At 43.1% G+C, this 23905-nt stretch overlaps 1 protein-coding gene across 13 annotated transcripts in view; it reads left to right on the top strand.

Annotated features, from left to right (window-relative positions):
- The window catches only part of dlgap1a (discs, large (Drosophila) homolog-associated protein 1a), a 615703-nt gene that overhangs the window by 259980 nt on the left and 331818 nt on the right, over positions 1-23905 (top strand). Inside the window, exon 3 of one of the 13 annotated variants that reach the window (XM_069921762.1) lies at positions 7681-7788. The exons of the other annotated variants lie outside the window; for them this stretch is intronic. The gene's annotated coding sequence lies outside the window, so the exon portion shown is untranslated. The remainder of the gene's footprint in view (positions 1-7680; positions 7789-23905) is intronic. 13 annotated transcript variants of the gene reach the window in all.

The following is a 23905-nucleotide window of genomic DNA, read 5'->3' as shown; positions in this document are numbered from 1 at the left end:
TGGAACTGGGGGCTGTCGCTGGACTTTGTGGTGTGAATGGTGAGTGGGGGAGTGGGCTACCGAAGGCAAGGGTGAGGCTGTAGAGGTGATACTGGAAATCTAGTCCCAGGATAACCAGGACATGGAACTTGGGCATGACCAGGAGCCTGAACCCTTGATATGTTTCACCCCCACTGTCAAGTTCCTAGAGCTGCGATGGAGTGGTCCTGGGCTATTAAAGTGATAGCGAAGGTCACTGCATATACTTTAACTTTCAGCGTACAGACCACATTTGATTGCACAAAGTTCTCAGTATTACTTCAGGTACACGATCCTTTATCCAGAACCCTTGGGGGACAGTGTGTTCCGAATTTCAGATTTTTCTGGATTTCGGAAAACCTACCCAAATTGAGCTGCCATATCCACTTCACCCTCTTCCAGTCACCCTGTCGCCTCCCCCAACTGCAATCCCTCAGCCGCCTCCCCCAACCACTGGCCCCTCAGCCGCCCGGACGTCTCCCCCGACTGCTGGCCCCTCAGCCGCCCGGACGTCTCCCCCGACTGCTGGTCCCTCGGCCGTCCAGCAGTCTGCCCCGACTGCGGTCCCTCGGCTGCCTCCCCTGACCGCCGGTCCCTCAGCCACCTCCCCCAACTGCTGGTCCCTCGGGCACCCAGGCACCTTCCCCGACTGCCGGTCCCTCAGCCGCCTCCCCCAACTGCCTGTCCCCTGTCCACCTCCTCTGACTACCGGTCCCTCGGCCGTCCGGCAGTCTTCCCCGATCACAGTCCCTTGGACACCCGGCCACCTCCCCCAACCGCCGGTCCCTTGGCCGCCTCCCCCAACTGCCGATCCCTCGGCCACCTTCCCCGACCGCTGGTCCCCACTTGCCGGATTTTGGAGCTTTCCGGATTTTAGGTCTGGATAGTGTACCTGTACTATCAAACAGGCATTTTATTACCTTCCCGTTGATAGTGATGTCCATCATCGAGAGCCCGAGTCCATGGAAAATGTCCTCCATTGGCACGGTGGACGCTAGGACTGCCTCAGCGTCTGAGGGCTGCTCCGCAATGATTGTGGAGAGTGGGTGCCCTTAGGAGCATGGGGTGTGGTGAGTGCACAGTTTTGCATGGGTGCACGTTGACCACGTTGGCGAGTGGGGGTGGTTGGGAGTAGGCTGTCCCATGATGGCAGCACCAGAAGACGCACATAGCATCAGTGAGGTTGGGCGACTCAGCCGGAAGTGACAATGTCATGAGTGCAGGAGGAAGTTGGATGATGAAAGATGGCAGAGCCTGTGGTGAGCACGTGGCGACACCTTGGTTGGATGGCAAGGCTGGAATTGACATCATCAGTGCAGGCAGAATAATGACGCCACTCGGCACTCACACATGGGGGGGGCCTCCAGAGGGTCAGAAGCAGCTTACGGAGGGCTGCAGTGCTCCCAATGGGTTTGGAGAGGCCCACTTTAGTAAAGTGGCTTTTCTTGCTGCATCAGGAGCAATGCGAGTTCCACGCAGGGCAGTTCTTTCGGAAGCACCTGTCTGACCTACACTGGGACCCACAGTACTTACAGCAGTTAACTGTGTCAGCAACTGTGATCATCTCCTCCCCATGGGGCCCCTCAATGACTGTCGGCATCTGCCAGGCCGGAAGTTGGGGGAGGTGAACATTGAAGACCTCTACATGGTGAGCTACAGCTTCTATGGAGCGGACCACCTCCATGATCCTGCGAAAGGAAGCATTATTCTCCCCCAACAGTTTCTGTTGAGTCGCCCTCGACCACAGCCCTTGCATACAGACATGTCAGATGAATCACTCCTCCTCCTCAGCAGTCACCCCAGCTTCGATCGCGCACTAGCGTGCTAGTTCTCATAATGCCCACAGGTATGCGTCTGCCATCTCACCTGGCTGCTGTACCCTGATGCTGAGCAGGTACCTGACATAGAGTATGTTCATTGGGGTCCAGTACATACCTTTCAGGATGGCCATTGCTAGTTCAAAATCCATGCAGTCTTGGATAGTCTGGAAAGCAAGTGGGCCCAGCATGATGCAAAGTACCATGAATTTTTTTTTATTTGTATTGATGACCTCAGCCTGTGTGCAGATGATCGCCTCGATCACATGCTTCCAGATTTCAAAGTACGTTGGAACGTCCGGATATTGGGGGTCGATATCCAGCCTCTCGATGGTGAGGAACTTCTCCATGGTCCTTTTAATTTTAACCTAATTACATTGTGAGCGCTGCTATGTGACTAATTCTGATGCAAAGTCCACAAACTGTACAACAGACTTTAATTAGCTAAACTTGTACACACCAGTTTCAGTATCTTGCTTGCTCTATGTGTCTGACTGTTCCTGAAGGGGCCAGCTTGAATCTTTATACAGGCTGGTGATTGACAGTAGGCAGATGGGACCAGCCTCCCAGGTTGCCTACCTGCAGGTACAGTGGTTGCCCCCTGCAGTTGGCTGATGGGAGTGCGGCCAGTGTAGAGGTTGTTTCACCACCCTGGCCTTGGAGGCAGTCCAGAGGAGGTTCACCAGGTTGATCCCAGAGATGAGGGGATTGACCTATGAGGAGAGACTAAATCATCTTGGATTATATTCACTTGAATTCAGAAGATTAAGAGGAGATCTTATAAAACATTTAAAATTATAAAAGGGATAAATAAGATAGAGGCAGGAAAATTGTTTTAACTGGTAGGTGAGTCCAGATTTAGGGGACACAGCTTCAAGATCAGGGGAGTAGTTTTAAGACAGAGATGAGGAAAAGCTGTTTTTCCCAGAGAGTAGTGAATCTCTACCCAGGGAAATGGTTGAGGCTACTTCATTAAACATATTTAAGGTTCAGTTAGATAGATTTTTACATAAAAATGGAATTAAGGGATATGGGAAAAAGGCTGATCGATGGAGTTGAATCAATGATCAGATCAGCCATGATCTTATTGAATGGCGGAGCAGGCTCAACGGGCCAGATGGTCGACTCCTGCTCCTATTTCTTATATTATTATAGACATAGAACATCAAACTGTACAGAACAATACAGGGCTTTTGGCCCACAATGTTGTGCTAACCTTTATAAAACGATTCTACATCAATCTAGCCCTTCCTTCCCTCACAACCCATTATCCTCCATTTTACTTACAACTAAGTTCATATCTAAGAATATCAGCCTCCACCAATACCCCTGGCAATGTGTTTTAGGCACCCACCACTCTCTGTGCAAGTAAACTACCTCTGACATCTCCCCTAAACTTTCTTTCATTCACCTAAAACTGATGTCCTACACTATTGCCCATTGCTGCCCTGGGGAAAAAGATGCTAGTTCTCTCCACTATCTATGCCTCTCATAATCTTATACAACTCTATTAAGTTGGCTCTCATCCTCTATTATTCAAATTTATCATCAGCTGACTTCACATACATGACCAGATGAAATCTCATGTTCCTAGATGTACATAAAAATATAATAAAAAATAAATATTTAATCTATTCAATATTTCCTCTTGTTTTCTAATCAAGGCAGCATCCTGGTAAATATCCTGGTGCATTTTCTCTAAAGCTTTCATATCCTTCCTATAATGAGGTGACCAGAACTGAACTCGATACTCTCATGTAGTCTAAACAGTTTTATAGAGCTGCGACATTATCTAATTGCTCTTGAACTCAATCCCCTGACTGATGAAGGCCAGCACACCACACCTAATTAACCACCCTACAAGTTTGTGGGGCATCCTTGAAGGATCTATAGACTTGGTCCCCAACATCTGTTTCTCTACATGCATCCTGCACTCCAATAGCCACACATCCTTCTGTCCAATCCAGCAGTGAACCTGAGATCAAGGCTCCAAGACACCCTCGTTGGCCCCTGGTTCTGAACCCATGAAGTGATCAGAAAGCTAGCAATGCCCAGGGTCCTTTGGGAGCCCTCTCGAATCCTCGTCCCAATACATGGTCCCATAAGCCAGTCTCCAGCAGACCATGGCCTGGTATAAGGTCATCTGCCTTGCATTAGCCAACTGCTGTGGTCCCATACTTGATCCCCTGGCTTCTCCTTCTTGGTGAGGTGGGTGGTGTTTTTTTGCTCTGGTGTCCCACATCAGTCTGCTGCTCCCCTGGAGCCCACAGTCCTTGGTCTGGGCTGTCAGGTGTGGGCACAACCATCTTAGCCATGGAGCTTCGCAATCTTCAATATAGAGAAGCCACCACCGGCCTCATTCTAAATTTAAAACTGTATGGGCTCATCATGTAGGACAGCTGGTGGGGCAAACCACTATTGTATGTATTTTTCTGGTCGGGTACATCCATTGGCTTGTTATACCTATAGCCCCTCCCATGGCTCCTGTATAAAGGAGACTGTTCCAAAGCCCCCTCCTCAGTCCAGGACAGTCGATCAGTATGAATGTGCCTTTGTTCTTTAGTCGATAAAAGCCTATGGGTTTCTCAACCTCAGTCTTTGAGTAATTGATAGTGCATCAGTTTGGCAGTAGGACCTCACAGAGGAGCACTGAGAACAGGTCTCACGCTTCCTACTCCTCTCAGTTCTGTGGCAGTACTGCCATCCTGCAATGAGTGATTCAAGATGAAAAGTGCCCTTGCATGTTTCCCATGGTTCAGATAACTGCAGATTATTGTGAGCAAAGCAAAGCAATCAGAAGCCATTGGCCTTAAAGGTGCATTTCCTGTAGTATCTAGGTACCAGCAAATGCAACCATGACTGTTTTTTGAGGAGAGAGGGGAATTGCAAGGGAAGGAGAGCCATAATTTTCACAAAAGGAATTGAAAGACCTGGTTCTTACATTGCATGCCAGCAAGGAGACATTGTATTTTTGCAGGGTTGTGATGGGGTAGACCACCATTAGAAAACCCCAGCAAATTTGGTTATAATCCCTCAGGGAATAAGATGTGCAGTGTGTAAAACATACAGGATTGGTCAGGATGAAATTGCTCTCTAAAACAAGGCGAACCATATAAAAGTGCTCTTGTGCTGCCCTTGCTTGGTTCTAATTGATCTTCCTTTTCGTTGGAGTCCTATCCTCTGTAAATTGAGCTATTTAAATAGTTGTGTGAATGTTAGACATAACCTGTTAGTCTGTTTGCAGATGAACACTTTCTTTTTGCAATAGGTATTTTGTGATAAATAAACTTAAACACACTTACCCAGACCTACATTCACGGTCTCTTGCTGAGTTCCTCTGGCATTTCTGTGCGTTTACTACAACCACCTCGCATTTCACTTGCATCTTTTACACACGGGAAGCTGTTATTCACAGCTCCATCTTGCACACTCTCTTACTTCTTATAGTCCCTGTCGATATTTATCCAAATTGGGATAATGGAAATATTACTCCATATTCTTCATCCTCTATAATGGTTGGAATAGTGAAACATTGGAGGGGAATTGTCTAAAAAGTTCAGTAGTGAACTTTTTCAGAGGGCTCACAGAGTCCTAAAGAACAACACATGAAATCTGCCAGTTGTGCTCACCAGGAGAATTTCATTGTGCTCACTCCATCTCCTTTGGTTTGATCAACAGCGACTCATCCATGTATCGCTGAGTCGCCAGACAAATGTATTAAGGACAGTTGTCTTCCCTTTCACCTTTCAGTATATTAGGAAATCCTCGGCTTCCACCTCTTGAAAACACCGTCAATCTGAGAAGGTGGAGCAGAAGAGAAGTGGAGGGGATGAAATGGAGAGGATTGTTAATGATGAGCAAAATGGGGCATCAGGGCTGCCACCCCCCCTCAATGATGAGATTGGATCTGAGGAACTTGCACAGGAAATTATACCAGGCACAGTCAAGCTGTACCTGTGGGGGAGAGAATCAGGAGGGAGGAGATCCTGGCAAATCATGACTCTGTTGTTTACCCTATCTCCTGAGAGGTCATCTAGTGTGCAGATTCAGATCATGGATGCCCTCATCACAAAGGCACTAAATCACCTTCCACCCAACGTAAGCTTTCAAGTTGAACACTCATTCACTCCCATTGCCAGCCATCCCAGGCTTTTCCTTCAGCAGTCCAAAACCAGCCCATCACCGACATGTGCTTTTCACTTGTCCAGACTCAAAATGAAAGGGAGTAGACTTCTAGCCAGCAGATGGGAGCCACATGGTCCCAGGAGATCCACCGACAAGATCCCAGGAGATCCACATGGTCCCAGGAGATCCATCGACAAGGTCCCATGAGATCCATCGACAAGGTCCCAGGAGATCCACATGGTCCCAGGAGATCCACATGGTCCCAGGAGATCCATCGACAAGGTCCCAGGAGATCCGTCAACAAAGTCCCAGGAGATCCACATGGTCCCAGGAGATCCACATGGTCCCAGGAGATCCACATGGTCCCAGGAGATCCACATGGTCCCAGGAGATCCACATGGTCCCAGGAGATCCACATGGTCCCAGGAGATCCACATGGTCCCAGGAGATCCACATGGTCCCAGGAGATCCACATGGTCCCAGGAGATCCACATGGTCCCAGGAGATCCACATGGTCCCAGGAGATCCACATGGTCCAAGGAGATCCATCGACAAGGCTGTGAGTGGGAAAGTTGTTCAACTTAAACAAATGCTATGATTTCCTATCAACGTATCATTGGAACTGGCTTCTTTTTAATAAACATTTCTTCAAACACAAGCCGTGATCATATGGATTCTTGCCTAGTGGAAATAATATGTTGAATTATGCAGAAGTCACACAGGTGTGGCATCTGCTGGTATAACCTGCCATGCTGCACCCAGAAAGGTTGCTAAATTGTGAGCATCATGTGAAGATGCTTGAGCTGAACCTTGATTCTAGATAAACATTGAACACTGTGTCCCTTACAACTTGTAAATTAGTCTCTGGCCTTTGCTCCTTGTTACTCCAAGAAGACGACATATAATGTCTGAACGAAACTCAACTATTATCTATTTTATCTTCTGCTTGTTCTGCTCTATCAATACCATGAAAGCACCTCCAATAAAGGGATTCCTACAAACAGCAGCAGAAAAAGATGAGGGAGGACATGGGCTGAAATAGTATTTTTCCCCATGCTGCCACTTCTCTAGATCACTTCCTTGTGTGGGAATTGAATGGGATGGGATTACAGAAGAAAGTGTCAGTGAGCATTAATTAAATCAAATTATTGTGAGTAAAACCTAATGCTTTTACCACCTAAACTCCTAATTTTTAAGTGCATCAAAATGTGAGGACTCTCCCAACTGAGCATTAGAATAGTATCTTAATGTGAAGGAATGCAATGTGTTGAGGGCCACATCACCTGCATTGGGAACTGGTTCCTTATGAAATATATCCTTCTGCTGCAGAGATTTTGCCGAGATTCACTCAGAGGCCACCCCTCTCCCTCCAAATATTTTCTATCAGAAAGTTTTTCCAACTTGCAGAAGGTGATACATCTGCTTGGCGCTACTGAACTGTTCATGGCTAGTAGTCCTCTTGCAGAATATCGTATAGCTCTGCAATAACAGCCATGAAACACCTAAGCCTGCAAACACATTGCTCATGAGAGACATCCTGGTAGAATGGAGGGATAGAAAGGTCTCTAGGAATAGATTGTTCTGAGCTGAACATATCTTTGCTTCCTGCCCAAAGACCATCACCTTATTGGGAGTAGCCTACCATGCCAAAAAAATTGCCTGCCAGAAATATAGATCTCCGAGCAATGTCACGACTGTAACTATTGAATAACTATTTCAGCAGATAGAAACACCCACCCTACTGCTGTGAGCAGGATTTGAAAAACATCTAAGCATTGACTTCTCAAACCACCATCAGTAGAAAACATGAACAACAATGACGTTTAAGGTATTCATCATTTATATTCACAATCTGGGTGAGAATGTAGGTGACAAATTGGGATATTTGTGAATGACATTGCAATTGGTTGAGTCGATGATTACAATCAACTGAATCATTGGGCCAAGGACTGGTAGATAGAATTTAATTTGGATACATGTGAGGCATTCCATTTTGGTCAATCAAACCAGGGCAGGACTTATGCAGCAAACGATAGAGCCTTGGGTTGTATTAATAAACTGAGAGATCTTTGGGTATCGATACCAATAAATTTGATACACTTGCCTTCATCAGTCAGAATACTGAGTATAGTCATTGGGGCATTATTTTACAGCTGTCCAAGACATTGGTAAATACACATTTACGATACTGGATGCAATTCTGCTTGCTTCACACTGGGAAGGATGCCATTAAATTGGAAAGAGTGCAAAAGAGATTCACGAAGATCTTACTAGGATTGGAGGGCTAGTTATAAAAAGAAATTGGAGAGACTGGGTCTTTATTTCCTGGAGTGAAGGAGGTGAGGGGTGACCTTATAGATATGTACAAAATCAATAGGAACATATACACGTTAAATAGTTATGAGAATCTAAAATTAGGAACGGGAGGCTTAAAAGGGGCCAAGGTTTAAAAGGGCCATGAGAATCAATTTGTTTTCCACAGGATGATGAATATATGGAAACAATTGCCAGAAAAAGAAGTTGAGGCAGATACTATTGAAACATTTAATCGAAATGTAGTAGCTACATGGATGGGACAATGCAGGAAAATGGTACTAGCTCAGAGAGGCAACCTGGTCAGCAAGGATGAGTTGGACTAAAGGGTCTGTTTCTGTGCTGTGTAGCTGTATAGCTTCAAGGCTCTACGAGTTTGCTGAGGCTTTTGCACAATAGTCGTAGTGTGGAACTTTGTGTTTCATTTTATATTGGTGTAGAGAGAAATAATCTCTATTCCAGTGGTGTTGCCATTGGCTATGTGCATGCCATTAGACAAAGATCTGAGCCAACAGTGCCCATCCAATTTCACGCTTGGCATAATTTCACTAGACAATAACTGCTAGTGCTATTTCCAGGTAAAATTAATCTTGGGTTACTTGCCACTTAAAAAGTATAAGCACTATGTGATCCAATTTTGAAATTAATTTCCTGTACGTCCATAAGAGATCTTGTTGCAATTCAGAGATACTGTTCTGAAATGGGAGTATAGCGAATGGTTGGTGTTGTGTAAACTGTGCTCCCATCGAGTGCAGCTTCCTTCTGGGATCATGATTCCTGTGAATTCACCAGTAGGGGCAGCATGTGGAAAAAGAAACAAATTGGCCTGGGCCAATGTGGGTGACCTTCTATGTGAGGAATAGATTTGGCGATGCATACTTCCATGAGCACCCAATAATCACTGGTAAAATTCAAAGCAGGTATATTAAAATATCAAACATTGTGCAAAGATGATTTCAAATTAATGCTGCCATTTTCTTTATTTTAATTCTTAATTTAGACATACAGCACTATTACAGGCCGTTTCAGCCCATAAGCCCATGCTGAGCATATGCACCCATGTGACTTATCAACCTACTGACCCCATATGTCTTTGGAATGTGGAAGGAAACTAAAGCGCCCGGAGGAAACCACCACAAACATGGGGAGAACATTCTGCTTATAGACAGCGCCAGTTTCAAACTTGGTCACTGGCTCTGTATTCCTAATCACTACACTACCTTTTTGAATATGCTGGACGCTACACCCTGTGTAGACGTTGCACAACTGATTATCATATTGACTTACTATTATCCACCATCACTTCTGTTTGAAAGAAATTATGGTACTTGCATATGCCTTGCTTATTCCTCATGCTGAATATTGTACACTTATTTACACACAAAAAAATTGAATATTATTCAGAGTGCAGTCTCACATCTTGAAGTAATTTTACATTAATTAACAAGGTGACCTTGTGTGATTTCTTCCTGGGCATCTTAAGAAGGGTTATGCAGAAAGGGACAAGATACAGTACTAGAAGCTGGAGGATGAGGAGAGGGAGAAAAGCTTTTTTAACAGAGACTATATCCGGAGTCTGGGGAGTCATTATCTGACGACGTTGAAGGCTTCAATAAACTGGCCGATAATGAAATCCTAGACAAGTGGCTGTAAGGAATGGACTCCACAGGGACAATTTTATTTGTCTGTCTACTCAAGATATGGCAGAAAAATAATTATCCTTATAAAAATGTTATGAAAAGTTTTATTTGTTTAGTTTTGCTCATTTGGAAATTGTGCATGAATAGAATACAGCAAGGATTAGACAAGCATCCGAATGGATGACATTGTTGGTAAAATAGATGTAAAGATCATTTCAGGTGTCTTGAATTTTTTTTAAACTTAAATTAGTGAAATTAGTAAACATGTATTCAGACTTTGTTAACTAAAGTAATAGATAAAAATCTTTAGTTTAAGTTTATTATCATGTGTATTGAGGTGCAATGAGAATGTTTGCTTTGCATGGAGTCAAGCTAGTCAACCTATTCATGGTACAGTAGTACAAAATGCAGTTACAGAGAGAGATTGGTTAGAATAAAACAGAGGAAACAATATTTCACTGATGTGAGGTTCATTGATGATGGGAAAGACACTGCCCTTGAATCAAATGTGTGTGATCTCACACTCCTGAATCCTCTTCCTGATTGTGAAGGGGGAGGTGGTTGGCAAGAGAGTGTGGCCAGACTGAGATGAGTCTTTTAATATGATGGTCCCTTTTCTTGGCATCAGGGATGGAGATGGAGGGGAGTCAGGATTGTATGATAATCTGTGCTGCGTTTGCAAACCTCTAAATTTTCTTATAGTCTTGAGCAGAATGGTTTTTGCTCCTTAGCACACAGTGATGCACCCTGAGAGGATATTTTTGATGGAGCCGTGGAAGAAATTATTGAGCAACGCAGGTGACATGTTGAATTTCCTTGGGCTACTGAGGGAGAAGAGGCACTAAGTGCAGATTCTTGGCTTCAAGTTCTCATCAGAAATAACTCATTCTGTCACTGTTGCAGATAATATTTCACATATTTTCAATTTTAATTCTCCTTAAATGATGATAGAATTATTGATGACTCCAGCAGCTTCCATCCTGACATGTTGACATCCCAAGGCTCTTTCAGAACAAAATATGTTTCATAAGTCATAAGACTTTGTTGAGAGCTGCTCAGAAAATTTGTTTAGTGAAAGGTTTACCATTTTTAAACTGCTGATAAATATTTGCTTATATTATAGATTACAGATAAAATCAGATATACATTTGAAGTGAAAGAATACCAAAATTTTTGAACACTATTTTGTTATCTTCTAATCAATTCCCTGTAAAAAAAAAAGAGAGAGAATGCGTTATTAAAAAGGGAAAGTAGAAATAAAGTTAAAAGTAAAGCAAAAGAAATAACAGGATGGATGAAAAATAAGAAAAATCAAAATTAAAGAGGAAATATGGAATGAGAAACCTATCAGCTTCTAAGCCTTTGCCAAATGTGGCTGCATGTGCCACTTCCTATTTGTTTGGTTCTGAGAAAAGAACGAGGGAGGAAAAAACAAGGAACAGTTACAGAAACAAGGAGACAAAGGACTGCTGGAGGAACTCATTGGGTTAGGCTGCATCCATGGGTAGAAATGGTCCATGAATGTTTTGGGTTGGGTCACTGTTGGGCGCTATCGGTAGCCCCAATAATGACAGAAGACTGAGGGGAACGATAGGCTTTATTGAGCTAGAGACTGCTGGCCCGGGTCCAGGCTAGGAAAAGAGGGGGAAGGAGAGGGGACTCAACCTTTATGATCCGGGCAGGACTAAGGGTGGGTGAAGGCAGGGAGATATCCAGAGGGCAGGCCAGTCAGTGCATAAAGTCATATCACCACAGTCACCTTAACCAAGACAGGAAAAACAAGTTACAGTCCAAATGTACTGAGCTGAAAGAGGACATTTTAACTAGCTCTGTGCATGGTACAATTGCCTTAGAGCTATTTGCACTCTGACGATGATAAGAAGAGACAAGTTTGAAACAGTAAACAGAAAAGAAGCACTCAACCAAGAACAAATGATGCAAGTTTATTGAGGAGCAGCAAAAGGAAAAAAAATAAGCAATGAATAAACGAGACTCAAAGTAAACAAAAGACAGTGACATAGAAAAAGAAATACAAGGTCTTCAACTAACAAAACAAAGTATGAGTTGAATTTAATTGTTTATTACTGTCATCTATACTGAAGCACAAGGAAAAACTTTATTTTCCATGCTCTCCAGGTCAAGGGAAATGGACAGTCATCATTACAGATTGGGACCCTTATCTGGACTGAAGAAGTAGAGGGGAGACAGTCAATATAAAGAGATGAGAAAGGGGTAGGGCAAGGCTGGTAAATGAATTGAGGAGGGGTGAATTGTCAGAATTAAGTAGGGAAGGGTAGAGATAGTGACTTAGATGAGGAGGTGATAAATGGAGGTAATAAAGGGTTTAAGATCATGGAATATGATAAAAATGAAAGGTGAAAAGTGGAATTAATAAGGGAGGGATATGATAGGTAGGTACAAACCAAGTAGGGTGGAATAGGGACACAGTATGAGTGATGGGCAATTGGAGTAGATGGGAAAGAGGAAAGAAACTGGGTTAAGGGGTGTGCTACGAGCCCAGAGGACCCCAAAATCCAGAAGCAATAGATACTCACCAAGACAAATGGTTACTTAAACAAAAGTTGCTTTTAATTATCTTTAAACATGAAAATAAACTCCAACTTTAACTTATCACTATTAACTTACTTCACGCCCTTAGTGCCCAAAGTGCACATGTATGTAAATGTGTGTGTAAGTTATAACATAACATAACATAACAATTACAGCACGGAAACAGGCCATTAGGCCCTTCTAGTCCGCACCGAACCAAACACCCCTTTCTAGTCCCACCTCCCTGCACAATGCCCATAACCCTCCATCTTCTTCTCATCCATATACCTGTCCAACCTTTTCTTAAATAATACAATTGACTCCGCCGCCACTATTTCTCCTGGAAGATCATTCCACACGGCTACCACTCTCTGAGTAAAGAAGTTCCCCCTCATGTTACCTCTAAACCTCTGCCCCTTAATTCTTAACTCATGTCCTCTTGTTTTAATCTTTCCTCCTCTTAACGGAAATAGTCTATCCACATCCACTCTGTCTATCCCTTTCATAATCTTAAATACTTCTATCAAATCCCCTCTCAACCTTCTACGCTCCAAAGAATAAAGACCTAATCTGTCCAGTCTCTCCCTATACTCTAGATGCTTAAACCCAGGTAACATTCTGGTAAACCTTCTCTGCACTCTCTCCACTCTGTTTATATCCTTCCTATAATTAGGTGACCAGAACTGTACACAGAACGCCAAATTAGGCCGCACCAACGTCTTATACAATCTCAACATCACCTCCCAACTCCTATATTCCATGCAATGATTGATAAAGGCCAGCATACTAAAAGCCTTCTTCACCACCCTATTCACGTGAGTTTCTACCTTCTTTCTGCTCTTCTGCATTCCTCAGTGCTCTCCCATTTACCACATATGTCCTATTCTGATTCTTCTTACCAAAATGAAGCACCTCACACTTATCAGCATTAAATTCCGTCTGCCATTTTTCAGCCCACTTTTCTAAGCAGCCCAAATCCCTCTGCAATCCTTGAAAACCTTCTTCATTATCCACTATTCCACCTATCTTAGTATCGTCTGCATATTTACTAATCCAATTCACCACCCCATCATCTAGATCATTAATGTATCTTCTTCTTTGGCTTGGCTTTGCGGACGAAGATTTATGGAGGGGGTAAAAAGTCCACGTCAGCTGCAGGCTCATTTGTGGCTGACAAGTCCGATGCGGGACAGGCAGACACGATTGCAGCGGTTGCAGGGGAAAATTGGTTGGTTGGGGTTGGGTGTTGGGTTTTTCCTCCTTTGCCTTTTGTCAGTGAGGTGGGCTCTGCGGTCTTCTTCAAAGGAGGTTGCTGCCCGCCAAACTGTGAGGCGCCAAGATGCACGGTTTGAGGCGTTATCAGCCCACTGGCGGTGGTCAATGTGGCAGGCACCAAGAGATTTCTTTAGGCAGTCCTTGTACCTTTTCTTTGGTGCAACTCTGTCACGGTGGCCAGTGGAGAGCTCGCCATATAACACGATCTTGGGAAGGCGATCGTCCTCCATTCTGGAGACGTGACCCATCCAGCGCAGCTGGATCTTCAGCAGCGTGGACTCGATGCTGTCGACCTCTGCCATCTCGAGTACTTCGACGTTAGGGATGTAAGCGCTCCAATGGAAGTTGAGGATGGAGCGGAGACAACGCTGGTGGAAGCGTTCTAGGAGCCGTAGGTGGTGCCGGTAGAGGACCCATGATTCGGAGCCGAACAGGAGTGTGGGTATGACAACGGCTCTGTATACGCTTATCTTTGTGAGGTTTTTCAGTTGGTTGTTTTTCCAGACTCTTTTGTGTAGTCTTCCAAAGGCGCTATTTGCCTTGGCGAGTCTGTTGTCTATCTCATTGTCGATCCTTGCATCTGATGAAATGGTGCAGCCGAGATAGGTAAACTGGTTGACCGTTTTGAGTTTTGTGTGCCCGATGGAGATGTGGAGGGGCTGGTAATCATGGTGGGGAGCTGGCTGATGGAGGACCTCAGTTTTCTTCAGGCTGACTTCCAGGCCAAACATTTTGGCAGTTTCCGCAAAGCAGGACGTCAAGCGCTGAAGAGCTGGCTCTGAATGAGCAATGAGCTCTCTGAACCCTTCTCCATTAACAATGGCGTGAAGCAAGGCTGTGTTCTGGCACCAACCCTCTTTTCAATCTTCTTCAGCATGATGCTGAACCAAGCCATGAAAGACCCCAACAATGAAGACGCTGTTTACATCCGGTACCACACGGATGGCAGTCTCTTCAATCTGAGGCGCCTGCAAGCTCACATCAAGACACAAGAGAAACTTGTCCGTGAACTACTCTTTGCAGACGATGCCGCTTTAGTTGCCCATTCAGAGCGATTAATGTATATAATGAACAACAATGAGCCCAATACAGATCCTTGAGGCACACCACTGGTCACCGGCCTCCAACCTGACAGACAATTATCCACTACCACTCTCTGGCCTCTCCCCTTCAGCCAATGTTCAATCCATTTGACTATCTTAAAATTTATACCTAAAGACTGCACCTTCCTAACTAACCTTCCATGTGGTACCTTATCAAAGGCCTTACTGAAGTCCATATAGACAACATCCACTGCGCTACCCTCATCCACATTCCTAGTCACCTCTTCAAAAAATTCAATCAGATTGGTCAAACATGACCTTCCTCCCATAAATCCATGTTGAGTGCTCCTGATCAGACCCTGTCTATCCAGATGTTTATAAGTACTATCTCTAAGAATTTTCTCCATTAATTTACCTACCACAGATGTCAAACTTACAGGCCAATAGTTGCCAGGCTTCCTCCTTGAACCCTTTTTAAATAACGGAACCACATGCGCAATGCGCCAATCCTCCGGCACTATCCCCATATCTAATGACATTTGGAAAATTACCGCCAGAGCCTCTGCTATTTCCTCCTTCACTTCTCTCAATGTCCTGGGGAAGATCCCGTCTGGTCCCGGAGACTTATCCACCTTTATATTCTTCAAAAGCCTTAAAACTATACCTTTTGTAATCTTTATATTCCCCATATTTACCCAATTTGCTTTTTTATCTCACATCTCCCAATATCCTTCTCCTTAGTAAATACCGAAGAAAAGAAACTGTTCAATATCTCCCCCATTTCTCTAGGCTCCACACACAGTTTTCCGCTCTGATTTTCTAAGGGACCAATTTTGTCTCTAGCTTTCCTCTTACCATTAACATATTTGTAGAACTCTTTTGGATTAGTTTTCACCCTGCTTGCCATAGTTTTCTCGTACCTTCTTTTAGCTTTCCTAATTCCTCTCTTAAGATTCCTCTTACATTCAATGTATCTTTCAAACATCTCCTTAACTCCATGCTTCTTATATCTAATGTACGCCTCCCTTTTTCTTCGAACCAAGTTTCCAATATTCCTTGAAAACCACGGCTCTCTCAAACCTTTTGACCCGCCTTTTAACCCAACAGGAACATAAAGCTTTTGCACTCTCAAAATCTGATCTTTAAAAGACTTCCATCTCTCTACTACATCCTGCCCATAAAACAAATTGTCCCAATGCACACCCTGCAAGTCCTTTCGCATCTCCTCAAATCTAGCTTTTCCCCAATCAAAAACCTCAATCCTTGGCCCTGATTTCTCTCTTTCCATAATGACATTGAAGCTGATGGCATTATGATCACTGGACCCGAAGTGCTCGCCAACACTAACCTCCGTCACTTGACCCATCCCATTTGCCAACAGTAGATCTAACACTGCTCCTTTTCTGGTCGGCACCTCTACATATTGTTGTAAAAAACTATCTTGCACACATTTCACAAACTCTAACCCATCCAGTCCTTTCACAGAATGTGTTTCCCAATCTATATGTGGAAAATTAAAATTTCCCATAATTACAACCCTGTGCTTATCACAAATATCTACTATCTCCCTACAGATTTGCTCCTCTAGGTCTCGGTCCCCTCCGGGTGGTCTATAATACACCCCTACAAGTGTAACCTCTCCTTTCCTACTCCTCAGTTCCACCCAAATAGCCTCCGTGGATGTGCCCTCTAATCTATCCTTCCTAGGCACCGCTGTAATATTTTCCCTGACAAGCAATGCAACCCCACCTCCTCTTGCCCCTCCGACTTTATCACACCTAAAACAACGAAACCCAGGGATATTCAGTTGCCAATCACATCCCTCCTGCAACCATGTCTCACTAATCGCTACCACATCATACTTCCAAGTATCAATCCACACCTTCAGCTCATCCACCTTTTTTACAATACTCCTGGCATTAAAATATATGAATTTCAGAGATTTCCCAATTTTTAATCCCTGTTTTCCCTCATCTTTAATAACAACATTATTTACTTTTCCTGCCAATTGCCCTTCATCTTCTTCCAGAGCATTTCCCTTCTCTATCACCCGCCCATCCATATTCAAATACTTACTACAAACTTTCTTTGTTTGCATTCTAACCTTCTCCTTACTGCTCTGTACTATTTTGTTCCCTCCCCCCAACCATTCTAGTTTAAAGGATCCTGAGTAGCCCTAGCAAATACCTCTGCCAGGATTCTAGTCCCCCTGGGATTTAAGTGTAACCCGTCCTTACTGTACAGGTCACATCTCCCCCAAAAAAGGTCCCAGTTATCCAGAAACTTAAAACCCTGCCCCTTACTCCACCCCTTCAGCCACGTGTTAATCCTCCACCTCATTCTATTTCTATTCACACTGTCACGTGGCACAGGGAGTAATCCAGAGATTACCCCCTTTGCGGTCCTTCTTTTTAACTCCCTACCTAACTGCCTGTACTCACTTTTTAGGACCTCTTCTCTAATTCTCCCTATGTCATTGGTACCTACATGTACCACGACCTCTGGCTCCTGTCCCTCCCACTTTAGGATATCTGGGACACGAGCAGCAACATCCCGGACCCTGGCACCAGGGAGGCAAACCACCATCCGGTTCTCCTTGCTGCGTCCGCAGAATCCCCTATCCGTCCTCTTAACTATGGAGTCTCCTACCACAATTGCCCTCCTCTTCCTTTCCCTCCCTTTCTGAGCTACAGGGGCCGACCTCATGCCGGAGGCACAGCCACTGTCACTCCCCCCAACCTTGATGTCCTCCTCAACAGTGCTCAAAGAGGCGTACTTATTGCTGAGGGTTACATTCACAGGGCTCGTCTCTGGCACCTTACGTACTTTTGTCCCTCTCCTAACAGTTACCCACCTTTCATCCTCCCGTGGCCCTGGCGTGACCACCTGGCTGTAACTCCTGTCTATGACTACCTCTGTTTCCCTAACCAGCCTGAGGTCATCGAGCTACAGCTCTAGTTCCCTAACACGGTCCCTGACAATCTGCAGCTCGACACACCTAGTGCAGATATGGACATCCGGGAGTCTGGAAGACTCCAGGACCTCCCACATCCGGCACTCCCGACAGCACACAGCCTTAACACTCATCCCTTACCCCAATGAAGTAGTAATAAAGACTATCTTAGCTTTCTCTCCGCCTGCTTTCGCTGAAGCCTGATGAGCCAAAGCCTGGAAGTCCCACTCCTTCACTGGGCCACTCACTCGCTGGGCCGCTCGCTGTCCCTCTTATTTATTGGCCTTTTACCAATTAACCCCTACACACTCTCCTGTACGCTCGCTCGACCAATGGCCGCCTCCGACGCCGACTCCTCCCCGCAGACCCTGGTAAGAGACTTTTTAAAAAGTTTTCTTACCTGCCCCGGACTCTTTTCTTTTCTGTCCTTCTCCTCTCTCCTTTTCTCTCCTCTCCTCTCCTCTCCTCTCCCTAGTTCAGAAAAGTTCTTTGGTTCACAGACCAATCTCACTTCTCATTCCTCCAATTCAATGGTTACAGTCAATTCTTATACTGTGCACAGAATTTAACATTGATAAAGTTCACCAGGCTTTGGTGCTTGAAAAGTAAATGGTTACTGCTCAGGAAGGTTCTTGTCAGTTTTCAGAGAGAGATTTGAGGTTCCAGGACATCCACAACTGATGTACTTCCATCAGCCACTTCAGTGTCTTGCTGATGAAACTTGCCCCTTCAGGGTTCTCCAGATGATAACCTCTTTCTTTCAGGTTATCACAGAGTTCCTTTTTGTTTCTCTTATTTGAAGTGAAACATTAGACAGCCAGTCCTTTCCTCTTGCATGAACCACAAGGGCTTTGACCAGGCCGTCTTCCAAAAAGCTTTGATCTCTGTCTCTCTCTTTTTTCTCTGACTCTCTCTGCTTGCAAAACTACAACTGCAAGGTCTTCTCCAAACAATATGTGATTCCAATAAGTTCTTTCATCTGTTATAGACAATAGGTGCTGGAGTAGGCCAATTGGCCCTTTGAGCCAGCACCGCCATTTATCGGATCATGGCTGATCTTTTCCTTTCAATAACCAATCCCACCCTTATCCCCATAACCCTTAACTCCCCTGCCCACAAGAGCCTTATCCAACTCTCTCTTAAATTTATCCAACGAATCCGCCCCCACTACCCTCTGTGGCAATGTATTCCACAGACCCACAACTCACTGAGTTAAAAAAATTTCTTCTAATTTCTGTCTTAAATGGCCTTCCCTGTATGCTTAAACTATGCCCTCTCATCCTAGTCTCACCCATCATTGGGAACATGTGCTCTGATTTCACTCTGTCAAGCCCTTTTGTAAACAGCAATCCATTAGTGAAGTCTCTTGAGCACTCTTCAAAGCTCTTTCAAAAGCTGTGTAGCCGATATATCTAGCATGGGGCAGAGCTCCAGTATTTCAAATAATATCTGTTTTAAAGTGTTTATATGTGATCTACTCTAACAAACCTTTCCCAATTTATCTCCCAAAAGCATATCTATATATTCTGTCACAGGTGTGTGATTGAGAGGACCTGGGTAGATTTGAAGGAAGGAGAAAGGAACAGAGAGTTACCTGGAATTGGAGAATTAAAGTCATTGGGCCAGGCAGAATATGAGGTGTTATACTTCCAGTTTGTGTTTGGCCTCAACCTGTCATTGGAAGAGCTCATGGTGAGGGAATTGGAAAAGGCAATGAAATAGCTTTCAACTGGGAGAACCAGATTACCAGTACAGACAGAATGCAAGTGCTTGGCAAAGCTGTCATCTGGTTTGCACATTGTCTCATCAGTGTAGAGGAAGACACATTGAGATGAGGATGGAGGAGGTACATGTGAATCTCTGTCTCACCTGGAAGAACTGCTTAGGTCCCTGTAAGGAGGGTGGTGTAGAGATAGGTGATACACCTACAGTTGCATGGGATATCTTGGGAAGGGAAGTGATGGATGCAGAAGGCTGAGCAAACCAGGGAGTCAGAGTAAAATAGCATTATATAATAATTGGACAGAATTGTCAAACTTGAATAGAAAGTAAATTTATCCTTGGGTTGAAATGGAAAAAAATATAGCAGAATTTGAAATGTTTTAAGATCTCAGCTAGATCTTGAAAATTGTCTTTAAAGATAAAGAAATTCCTCACACCACCTGATAGTTTGTTTTCTGACAAGAACAGAAAAGAATAAAAGGGTTTTGGATTATAAAAAGGTCCTTGGAATCAAAAGAAACATCTTAAAGTATTGTTCTTAGCTAACAAATATCGAACCGAATCACAGGATAGAATATGCATTTTCTTGCAAGCATCTTACAGAATTGAAACAGATCAAAGATGCTTTTTTTGAGAAACAATATATTGCATTTCATAAACACCTAATAAATAACTGATCAGTAAAGGTCAAGCCTTCTTTTCTGCAATCATTTTGAATTTATTCCTAAATTTCTCAAGCCCGATCAAATGTTATAAATTTCTGTAACCTCGGTGTCAGTTTCAAGAGAATTCTCATTGAAGATTCCCTGGATAAATAAAGTTATCAAAAAGCTTGAAGCAACTAGAACACTCACCTGTGAAATGGGTGAGAAAGTTAAAAGTCAAGGCATCAAAGATATTGAAGGGCAGACTCTGTGATGCTGAAAATGAGGAACTTCTCATGCAGGATTGATTGAATTGCATATAATATGATCAGTTATTTCTTAGGTAATGATATGATACTCAAACACCACCAGCCCCCCCCCCCCCCCAACCCTGCCGCCACACACCACCTTAGTGTCCTTTGATCCAGATGGAAAATCACAGTCCATCCAGCTTCTCCTCATCCTACCACTCTAAGCATCTATTCCATAGTTGGATGCTCAAAACTGCAAACAATATTCCAAGATGAGTCTCGTCAACGTATTGTACCATTGTAACATGACAACTGTAGATCACATTGCTTTTTTACTCAATGTCCTGACCGATGAAGTGTTCAAAACATTTTCTGCATCACCCTGTCTACCTGCATCGATAACTTAGTGGAATTGTGTATTTGTACCCCCTAAGTTTCTTTGTCTATAATACGCTCAGGCATATAAATCCTCCCTAGTTTAACCTCCCAAATTTCAACACTTACATTTGTCCAAATTAAATTCTATCTGCCATTTCTTGGCCCATTTGCTTGGCCCATCAACTCGATCATGTGGTCATCTTAAATAACCTTTGTCACTGTCTAGCATAATGTTAATTTGGTTCAACTGAAAACTTACTAATCTTACTGTTGGAGAAAATATTTCCAGTCGTGGGAGAGAATAGGAACAGAGGCCACAGCCTCAGAATTAAAGAACAGATATTAAGGAGAAATTTCTTCGGCCTGTGGGTGTTGAATTTGTTACCACAAGCATCTGTGGAGGCCAAGTCATTTAGTATATTTAAAGTGGAGTTGATAGTTTCTTCATTAATAAGGGGGTCGAGGGTGAGGAAAGTAGGCAGGAAAAAGGGTTTAAGAGGAAAAAATACATCAGCCATGATTCAAATGGTGGAGCAGTCTTGATGAAGTGTCTGGCCTAATCCTTCGCGTCTTAACCATGCTAACTACATTGTCATCCAAGTTGTTACTATAAATGACAGACAGTGGACCTAGAACTGAGCCCTGCAACGCTAGGCGCAGGCCTCCAATTTGAGTAACAATCCTTTACTACCACCCTCTGTCTCCTTTCATCAAGCCAAATGTACCCATTTGACCAACTCACCCTGGATATCCTGTGATTTGACCTTCTGGATCAGCCTTGCTAAAGTTCATATAGACAATGTCCACTGTCCTGCCCTCATCAATCTTTTTGCTCACCTCTTCAAAAAACTCATTCGTTCATGAGATACAATTTCCCATGCAAAAATCCCTGTTGACTCTCCCAATTCCTTTCTTACCAGATTTCATAAGTTATAGCCCTTTCTTACCTCTACTTCCAAGTTCAGTCACCATTTCCAGCCTTCTCTCTCCTATCTGACTCCATCTGCCCACTCACCCCTCCTCACCTGGGCCTCTCTAATCAGCCCTTGACTTTCCAAATGCAAGACGATCCTGTCTCTCTGAATTCCCTTCAGTAACTTACAGATGACTGACATTACACATATGGGAAAGTTTGCAATGATTATTTGTCACTAAAATAACTGCTGAATGTTAATGGTGATTTGCAGTATCCTTTGTCATTTATTCTTGTCTATGTATAATTAGCCTCATAGTTGTCAATTGTTTGTTGCACTGCAGTTGCCATCTACCTGCTACAAACAAAGCAAGCTAACAATTATTTCCTTTTGGTACAGGCCAGTAGTGTTGCCAAGTATGGTAGAGAAATGAGACCCTGTCCCATATATCCACAAGGAACTGTGAATGTTGCTCATCTTTTCTCTGGTTCATCATTTATTATTTATGTTAAACACCACACTAAATCAACACTTATCAATCAATATCATGAGCAAAAGAAGTGGATAAAATGAACCCTGTGACCTACAAAGCTGCTGGAAGCTAGACAAACCACACTGACCACAACTGCATGTTAGCCACATTGTTCAAACCAGTAAAGTTCTAACTCAGTCTGCTACCATTCTTTCATGCAATTATCTGCATGAAATGCAAATATAAAAGACCAGAACTTTTAGGTTGCTTTGATGTTGCACATCTCAGGAAATCTTTATTAAATTTTATTAAATTTTTAAGAAAAGAACATGAATGTGTGCATGTGTGTATACACTTATACAATCACATACACACACATACAAAAAGGACTCAATGAATGTATATACAAATATATGCAAATATACAAAAAATTATATCCTTAAAATGCACATTAAGCCTAGAAATAACCCTTCCATACCTTGAGAAAGAGAAAGAAAAAGAAAAAGTGGACAGAGGGCGAGGAGGAGGAAAATGGAAAAGAGCTAGCATCAATGTTTAATACAATCAAAATATAAATAAAAATATTAAATTACTAATAAGGGATGAAAATTAAATATAAAATATTTAATAAATAGACTAAACTATTCGGGTGTTTAAATAATTCAAATAAGGCTGCCAAATAGCTATGAACCTGTTATATTCATTTCTAAGATAATAAGTAATTTTCTCCAAGGTTATACAACTTTGCATTTCCATATTCCAATGATCAATGTGTAAGAGGGAATTGGATTTCTACTGCTGTACATTTCCTGGCTATTGCCAAAATGATAATTTTTATAAATTTGGATTTACTTTTGGGAAGTTAACATTCATGACAGCCAAATTCCCCAAAAAGAACATTTGTGGATCAAGAGGGAAGTCCACCCCCATAACTTATGTTAATATTTACCCCAAATTTATCCAAAAAGGTACATAACCAGGTGGAATGTATAAAAGTACCAATATCTATGCCACTCCTAAAACATAGATTTGAGATTTCTGATTTATTATTATGTAACATTTGAGGTGTGAGATATAATTGATGTAAAAAAAAATGAAATTTATCATTCTATACCTTGAATTAATGAGACCTGTCATACTATCTAAGCATGTCTCAGGAAATCTTGTAAAGCAAAAACTTGCCAGGAATTTCACTTTTCTAAGATGTAGCCTGGCCTATTGAATGTTTCCAGCATTATTTGCTTTTAATCCTGATAAATGTTTCTTTGAATCTGCATAAGGAGAGATCTAAACTGGAAATGTGACTGAATTAAAAAGATTTATTGGGAACTGTTGCAGTGGACAAAGATAATATTTGGGTTATTTATGTTTTCACTGTTTTTTTAAATCTATGCTCATATTATTTAAAAATTGTGTAGAGAAACAAAAGAAACTTGAAATCATGGAATCTATATCCATAGATTCCTGAAGGTAGGATGATTAAGAAGACAAAGTCGACTAGTCTTTATCAAATGAGGCATTGACTATAAGAGTAGGGAGTCCAGGCATCATTGGTCTGAGGAAAGGGGCAGTCAATGTGTAAGGGCAAGACATTTCATCTGGACTGGGAGAGTAGAGTGGACCGGCAGCATAAAGAGGTGAGGTGGTGAGATTGAACAAATGAAAGAGAGGCCCAGGTGAGGAGGGGTGAGTGGGCAGATGGAGTCAGATAGGAGAGAGAAGGCTGGAAATGGTGACTGAACTTGGAAGTAGAGGTAAGAAAGGGCTATAACTTATGAAATCTGGTAAGA

This window comes from Narcine bancroftii, chromosome 2, assembly GCF_036971445.1.
Source record: "Narcine bancroftii isolate sNarBan1 chromosome 2, sNarBan1.hap1, whole genome shotgun sequence".
NCBI lineage: Eukaryota > Metazoa > Chordata > Chondrichthyes > Torpediniformes > Narcinidae > Narcine > Narcine bancroftii.
Note: the sequence above shows the minus strand (reverse complement) of the source record. Positions and strands in the feature narration are given on the sequence as shown.